This window comes from Octodon degus, unplaced genomic scaffold, assembly GCF_000260255.1.
Source record: "Octodon degus isolate 3935 unplaced genomic scaffold, OctDeg1.0 scaffold00251, whole genome shotgun sequence".
NCBI classification, from domain to species: Eukaryota; Metazoa; Chordata; class Mammalia; order Rodentia; family Octodontidae; genus Octodon; species Octodon degus.
The window spans coordinates 1117938-1126560 of NW_004524827.1; the positions used below are offsets into that span (position 1 = coordinate 1117938).

Here is an 8623-nt window from a genome sequence, read left to right on the forward strand (position 1 = left end):
ACATCCCATGAATTATGATAAGTTGTGCATGAATTTTCATTGAATTGTAGATATTGTTGAATTTCTTGTTTAATTTCATCTGTAACCCATTCATTGCTGAGTAGGGTGTTGTTTAATTTCCATGTATTTAGCAGTTTTTTCTGGTTTCTTTTGTTATTTATTTCCAGTTTCATTGCATTGTGGTCAGATAATATGCATTGGATAATTTCTGTTTTCTTGCATATAATTAAGCATGACCTATGTACTAGAATGTGATCTATTTTAGAAAATGATCCCTGTGCTGCTGAAAAAAAGTGTGTATTCAGCTGTGTTTGGGTGGAACACTCTGTGTATGTCTACCAAGTCCATTTGTTCCAAGCTCTGGTTCCGTTGTGCTTCTTCTTTGCTAATTTTTTGTCTTTTTGGGATAAGGGGGTGTTATGGTCTCCTGTTCAGATTGTTGTATTGAATATTAGATTTTTCATGTCTATTAAATTTTGTCTTATATAGTTGGGTGCTCCCGTGTTTCATGCATACATATTAATGATTGTTATTTTTTCCTCTTGAATTTTTCCTCTAACTAGTATATAGTGGCCTTCTTTATTACATTTGATCATTCTTGGTTCGAAGTTGAGACTGTCTGAGTCAACATTGCTATCCCTGCTTTTTTCTGAAATGCTGGGGCATGTAGTATTGTTTTCCATCCTTTGACTTTCAGTCTGTGAGTTTCTTTATGAGTTAAATGTGTTTCTTGTATACAACATATTGTTGGGTTTTGTTTCCTAATCTTCCGTGCCAATCTATTTTTCTTAATTGGTGAATTGAGTCCATTTACATTGATGGTTATTATTGAGATGTGTTGACTTATGATTGACATGTTATTTGAATGCTGTTTTGTAATTATTTTTTCTCTTGTGTTTAGTTGTTTGTCTTATTTAGTGGGTTTCTTCTGTTCTCATTGGTGGAGTTCTCATCATTTTGGTCCCTCTCTAGAACATCTTTTAGTAGTGTGTGTAGGGTTGGTTTTGCCATCATAAAATTCTTTAGTTGCTCTTTGTCATGAAAGTATTTCACTTCTGCATCAAACTTGAAAGAGAGTTTTGCAGTGTATAGTATTCTGGGTTGGAATTTGTTTTCGTAGAGGACTTGAAGTACTCTGCTCCATGCTCTTCTTGCCTTCATGGTTTGTGAAGAGAAGTCGTCCGTAATTCTGATGGGTTTTTCTTTGAATGTGATCTGCCTCTTTTCTCTAGTAGCTTTCAGTTTGATATTCTTGTATTGGATTTCTGGGATCTTGACTATTATATGTCTCGGTGTGTTTTTAAGTGGGTTGAAGTTATTTGGAGTTCTGTGTGCTTTGGTCACATGAGTATCAGATTGCTTCCTCATGTTTGGGAAGTTTTCTGCTATTACTTCTGGCCATATTGTTTTTATATCATTGGTATTGACTCCTTTATTTTCATTGATGCCTATTAGTCTCATATTGTTTATCTTTGCATCGTCTTGCAGGTGATGAATTATTGTTTCCTGCATCCTAGTTGTTTTTAAGAGATCCTTTCTTACCTTTTCACTAGCTGCACCAGCATCTTCAAGATCTGAAACTCTATCTTCACTTTTGCTCAAACAGTTTTTCAGACTTGTAATTGAGATTTTAAGGTCCTCTACATCTCTTTGACTCTGTTTCATTTCTTTCCTGTATTGCTCATTCAAGGAATCCATCATTTTTTTTAGTCTCCTATATTTTTTTTTATCAATGTCTTCTTTAGAAGCAGTCATTAATTCTTTTACTGCAGAGTTTTTTATAGATTAGGTTTCTTCTTTATGTTTCTGTATTTGATTGTTTTGTTCAGGTGCTATGAATTTAGAGATTTCTTTTTTCATTTCAGACACTAATTCTGCTTTGAGTTCTTTTAAATCTTTCTGCAGTTGCTTATTTACTTCTGATGCTATTAATTCATGTATTTCAGCTACGTTAGTGTCCACTGTATTTGTTCTGGTTGGGTATTGTGTTTCCTCCATATGTTTGTGCATTTGATTCTTAAGTTCAGAGTTTTATTTATTTTTTTATTCCAGAAATCAATTCTGCTCTGAGTTCCTCTATATCTTTCTGCTGTTGTTTATTCACTTCCAACGCTATTGATTCATTTCTTTCAGCTTAGTTAGTGTCCTCTGCACTTGTTATGGGTTCAGCTTGATATCTGAGATTGCATTTTGCTCCTTGTCTTTATCATTTCATTTAATACTGACCTCTGACCTTTGGCATAGAGCTTTGGTGCAATTATGTTATCTCTTAATGAAATTTGAGTACTGATAAACCAAGTTCTAGTTCATGCAGTTGTGCCTGGCTTGGGTTTGGTGAATGTGCCCAATGCCTTACTGTTGTTGCCCTTGGAGGTAGGCCTGCTGTACACCTCTGGTAAGATGATCTGTTCCTGGATTAGCTGTGTGGTGTTGAACCTAGTCTCACTGCATGGACTTTAGCTGCATGGTTTAACCTCAAGCCTGTATGCTAGGTCTGGGCTGGGTCCTTAGGGGTATGAGGAGCAGGGGAGAGAGAGCACAGAAGCTCTCCCACATACTCACCAGCGTTGTGTTTTGGTGGGTCTGCAGGACTCCCAAGAGCGCGGCAGAATTTCTTACTCAGATGGTGGGCTCTGCTGAGTGTGGCCAGCTGGGGGAGGTCTGGATAACATGGGCAAAGGTCTTTTATGCAGCGGTCCTGGGCTTGGAGTGGTAGGCCGGCTCAGGACAGAGCAGAAGCTCTCCCCCACACTCGCAGGGCCTGCGGTTGGTCGGATATGGAGGGCCCAAGGTGCAGCGGAAGCCAAAGATGTTAACTCTTAGCAAAGGAGATCTTCATGGCACTGTTCTGGGTGATCTTAAAGCCCCGCAGGGCATCGTGAACAACCTCGGCCTGCACTTCATTGTCAAACTCCACAAAGGCAATATCATGGCACCAGACGAACCTTGTTGAAGCCAGAGAACTGGTTAAAAAGCACGGACAACATGAGTTCATTGATCTCCTCTGGCAGGTTGTTCAGGAACAGGATGTGATTTGGTGGATTCTCTGAGAGGTGGCATGTAGGGTGGCTGACCTTGCATGTGGTGCATGATGTGTGGAGTCTGAGTCATAATGGGTGGCATGCCTGGAACAAGGCCCTGGACAGCTCTGACTGCAGTGGCTGCTGCTCCACCCTGCACAACCTTCTGGGCAGATGGCATCTCCTGGCTCTTGGGCTTCCTCTTCTTCCATTTGTAGTCCCGCTCCACAAAAGTACCCTTCATTGTGGCAATGATATCTGAGTCAGTCTTGGAATACTGGATGCACTTGTTGTAGAAAGGGAAACCTTGCATTGAGCACAGGGCATTGGTGGCACCGCTGACCTCCTTGAAGATGACAAAAGACTGCCATCTCATCTTCAGGTTCCCAGACAACAGAATGTCCAGTATCTGGCCAAATTGCGAGAAGATGGCATACAGGGACTTTTTCAGCTCATCTTTCTTGATCTTTTCATTGAGGTTGTTGATATAAATAGTGTGGTTGGGGTGGGTCTCGGGCACTGCCATGGTAAGACCACAGGGCCACAGGTCCTACAAGCAGTGACAGCCAAGTAATTCAGATCAGACTGCTGCTTGCAGTATTTTTTTCTTCTCTATTTATTGAAGGTTTTTTCATTAGTATGTGTTTGCAGTACGTATTTACATTCCATGTGTGGAATTGGTACATATATGTGACACATCTTGATTCCTTTTTTTGGCATCTTTTTGAGACAAGGTCTCACTATGCAGTGCAGGCTGACCTTGAGATCACTTGTAGCCCAGGATGGTCTTGAATTCATCGTGATCCTTTTAACTCAGACTCCCAAGTGTGTCTGGTGTGAACCATCCACTCCTGGCATTTACTCACTTTTTTTGAGGTTATGAGCAGAATACACTTATTGTGGGAAAGAAACCTTCTGTTCAAGAGAGGGACAGAAAGGGGGCCCTGAGTGGGTGATCCCTAGAAAGCTGTCTCTTCCATGGACTTTTATAGAGTAAAACCATGCGGTAAGGCAGGTCTAAGGTGGTGGAAAATATGGAAACTTTCTCAGTTGGGCATGAGGTGGGACAAAACTATGGTCGACCAATGAGTTTACAAGCACCATTGCTCAGGTAAAGTTGATTAAATCCAGTACCGAAGGAGGAAGCATGTCACGTAGCAAGTGGGCATGAATATGGGACAGGGTCTCTTTCTGTTGTGAGTTGGGTTAGTGACTCATTTGGGCTCTTTCAAGGTGATTGATACCTATTTAGAATATCAATTCCTGATACCCAACCCTGGGAAAGTATGTAGCTGTACTAATTTCTTCTTTGTCTCAAGGTCTGACCCACAGGGAGTGTCTGTTTCTTCCAAGTTGCAAAGTCACCTTGTCTTCCATCTTGTCTCCTTGAGGGCCTGGCACTGTCTGACTGCTTATAATATTTCTATCTAATTCAGCTGCCTACAACATTCCCTCCTCTGAAGAAGTAACCCAAACTGCTGTGAGGGAATAATGGGTGATGACCGCTCTGGCTTCTTCAGGCTGAAAGGGGTTGGAGTTGTTGATTTGCAGTCAGAGATACTCTCCAGAGGTTCTACCAAAAGGCCCTTAATAGACACCAGTCATTGTTATGTTAGGTAGGTGTAATAGCTTTAAATCTGGAGGAGACAAAGCCAAAGGAACTATTAAACATACATGGGTCAAATAATCACAACAGGATTATTATGAATACAGTAAAAATTGATTTTTGCCAAGTGGACAGTAATGACTTCTCATAAAAATGATAAAGACAGGGTGCAGGGGACCTCAGCATTTTATATACCATTGATTTGAATATCTAATATTTTTGATAAAGGGAGAAAAACAAATCTCGAGTGGATGACCTCCAAACGATATAGGGAACCTCCAAATACATAGGGAAAAATGATATCCCGACCTGACTTGCATGAGTTCGTGTTCTCTAAAATCGAAGAATGAATTTTAGGAACAAATGAAGGTTATGAACAGAATATATTTATTGAGGAAAAGTAAGCTCCTACCCAAGAGAGGGACAGGAGGGGGGCCCAAGCGGGTTGTCCCTGGGAATTTGTCTCTTCCAGGGACTTTTATAGAGTAAAACCATGCGATGAGGTGGGTCTAAGGTGGTGGAGAACATGGTAACTCGCTTAGGTGGGCATGAGGTGGAACAAAACTATGGTCAATGAATGAGATTACAAGCACCATTGCTCAGGTAAAGTTGATTAAGTCCAGGACCAAATGTCTAAGTGAGTCACTTAGCAGGTGGGCATGAATATGGGACAGGGTCTCTTTCTGTTGGGGGTTGGGCTAGTGACTCATTTGTGTTCTTTCAAGGTGATATTTATTTAGGATATCAATCCATAATGCCCATCCCTAGGGAAGTGTGTAACTGTGTTTCTTCTTTTTGTCTTGGTCTTCAGGTGTGGCCCATATGGGAGTGTTTATCTCTTCCAAGTTTCAAGGTCACCTTGTCTTCCATCTTGTCTCCTTGAGGGCCTGGCTCTTTCTGACTGCCTATAATATTTCTATCTAATTTGGCTGCCTGTAACATTTTGAACAGCTATTGAGACATTAGAAGGGTCTGGAATGTCAATATCTTATAGTTTATTATTATAAAAGGACTAGTTAGAACCTTTTGTAGGTCCCTTAGCAGATATCTCTTAATTGTGGGTTTTAAACCTTTTTAAAAAATCTTCCATGGCCACTGGGTATTGTTCCAAATAAACTGGTGAACTCTCATTACTGGGGGGCACATGAATTACAGGACCTAGAGAAAACACTGTGTACTCTCCAGTTTTCAAGGAGGGCCACTGGCTGGGTAACTACTTGTGTATCTGCATGAACATCTAGTTTAACAGTCTTTATCCTTATATTAGCAGTTAACATGAGTTCCCTAAGGCTGAGAGGGGAAGACCCATGCCCACCTCAATCTGAAACTTCCTCTGACTCCATCATGAATGCTCTTTTTTCCCTCTCTAGCATCTTTGGACATTTTTGCTTGAGATGTCCTTTGTCTCTGTCTGGATTCTTCAAAACAACTTTTCCCCCATTTCCCAACTGACCTTCATTTCTGTAGGCTGCTAGTACCACTATTCTCATTTTATGTCTATAATTCCATTCTCTATCCTTTCTACTATGAAACATCTCAACTCAAATTCATTCCTGTAAACCCTTTTAAGTTCTGCAGCTTGTGTCAGATATCTGGAGCTCACTGAGAAATATACAACTTTTTGGTTTTAAGATCTCCTGCAGGCAGCCCTGTTCAAGAATATGAGGGCGACTACCCCTGTTGTGAATTTTCTGATATAGGATTAGATTGATAAAGGAAACATTTTGAGGGCAATTAGCCCTGCCCAAGGAATGTGAAGATAGCGTCCCTTGTAATGAGTCAGGAAACCCTAGAGAGGGCTTAGCTCACCTGCACTGTATGAAATGGACAGTTAAGGCCTTATTATGTCTCTATAGACAAAATCTGGTGGATCCAAGCGAAAGGAATCTAAATGCAATCTAGCATATTTGCTATAGGTTTTACCTGCATAATCACCTGGTTTTGGTATCTTCTAAGAAAGAAAAAATTTCCTGAGGGATTAGAACATGTGTAATCAAATCATGAGTATTCAAACTAACAGGTAAATTTATTAACTTTTTTTGAGGCATAACAAGTGTAACTCACTAGCTCTTAGATCTTTTTATTTATGGAGTCTAATGGTTTACTATATGTCCCTCTAGCTTTAGTTCAGAAATCAACCATAAATGAACTTATATATTTATTATGAAATACATAGCGTTTAGTCAGATTAAACCAATGTCCCATTCAGTGCTTTAGACATGGTCACCATTGTAAGCAACGGGCACTACTGAAGGGTTTTTCCTTTTAACACTAAGGCTGAGTTTTATGTCACAAATACAAGACCTGGCTCTATCTATAGGCCCAAAGTTATTGAACACTGTGTAGCCAGTGTCTTTAGAACTTTTTGATGCTGACAGGATTTTATCTGTCCTTGAAGAATCTGTTTTAATCTATGAAATAACTTTTAAGTCCTTGTACATGAACAATATATATTACATTTGTAAAAAATCAGTCTGTGCATCATTTTGCTTAGTAAGCAACCTATATATATTGTAGTATCTCAGTTACAGCTAAAGCAAGATGTCTTCTAAAGTTTGTTTCTATTGAGGTGGATGTCTGGAAGGAAGGTCAGGGTTGGCCAAGGACAAAGAGACCTGTGCCAATGTCCAGCAATAGGCTGGGTTTTCTTTTAGTCACGATTATTCAGAGCTCCTCTGTGGAGATGATAGGTAGAGACAACAGTCCAGGAAGAGGGAAGAGACAGGCCCAGTACCCTTTAGTCCTAATAGATCACCTGGGAAGCTGATTCTGAGCTCTGGGGCCTCCACCTCAGAGTGCAGTCTCACTTCCAGTGGCTGCCTTGGCAATCAGGGCATGTGTGCGGGCCTCTTAAGGCAGTCCTTCTTATGATTTCCTGGCTTCTGACAGCAGGAGCAGGTAAACATCAGCAGCAGATGAATCTCATTGTCATTGAGCTCTTCTTGGAGCCCAGGGAATCAGACTTAGGATCTATCTTGAGGCTGCAATAATGGCAGCTATTTTTGATCTCTTTGTTTTTTCTCCCTGGTTTTTTCCCAGTCCTGATTATAGGACACTAAAGAGATTTTTACTACAGTATCAAATGAGTGGTCTGGAGCAAAAGCTATCTTTTGTAGCTCTTTTCTAATACCTAGAGCTGGCTGAGTAATGAACTTATCTGTAAGAATAATCTGTCTGTCTATTAAATTAGGATCCAGGGAAGTATGCTTTAGCAGTTTTTCTATCAAAAGTTCTAAACAAAAAGTGTTGTTCATCTTTCTGTTGATAAATAGCTAAAATTTAAAATAACTAGAAGGCTTGGTTGTAGTTCTTAGACCTTCAAGAATACACACTTTGAGCAGACAAAGCCGCGGCCACGAAAAGTGGACGCCGAGACTCCCCCGATTCTCTTCCCCCGAAATCTAGCCATGCCCGAAATGCCAGAGGACATGGAACAGGAGGAAGTGAACATCCCCAGCAGGCGGGCTCTGGTGACTGGTGCCACTGGGCTTCTAGGTAGAGCTGTGTACAAAGAATTCCAGCAGAACAACTGGCATGCGATTGGTTGTGGTTTTAGAAGAGCAAGGCCAAAGTTTGAACAGGTTAATCTGTTGGATTCTGAAGCAGTTCATCACATCATTCATGATTTTCAGCCCCATGTCATAGTACATTGTGCAGCAGAGAGAAGACCGGATGTTGTAGAGAATCAGCCAGATGCTGCTTCTCAGCTTAATGTGGATGCTTCTGGGAATTTAGCAAAGGAAGCAGCTGCAGTTGGAGCATTTCTTATCTACATTAGCTCAGATTATGTGTTTGATGGAACAAATCCACCTTATAGAGAGGAAGACATACCAGCCCCCCTAAATTTATATGGCAAAACAAAATTGGAAGGAGAAAAGGCTGTCTTGGAGAATAATTTAGGAGCTGCTGTTTTGAGAATTCCTGTTCTGTATGGGGAGGTTGAAAAGCTCGAAGAAAGCGCTGTCACTGTTATGTTTGATAAAGTGCAGTTCAGCAA

General features: G+C 40.7%; 2 pseudogenes across 1 annotated transcript in view; one reads left to right on the plus strand and one right to left on the minus strand.

Annotated features, from left to right (window-relative positions):
• Window positions 1-2812: 2812 nt before the first annotated feature.
• Window positions 2813-3546, minus strand: LOC101585036 (annotated as a pseudogene).
• A 4426-nt stretch (window positions 3547-7972) lies between these two features.
• LOC101585429 overlaps window positions 7973-8623 on the plus strand; it is a 2952-nt pseudogene continuing 2301 nt past the window's right edge. Inside the window, exon 1 of the transcript XR_001116940.2 lies at window positions 7973-8619. The product of XR_001116940.2 is annotated as a methionine adenosyltransferase 2 subunit beta pseudogene (transcript). The remainder of the gene's footprint in view (window positions 8620-8623) is intronic.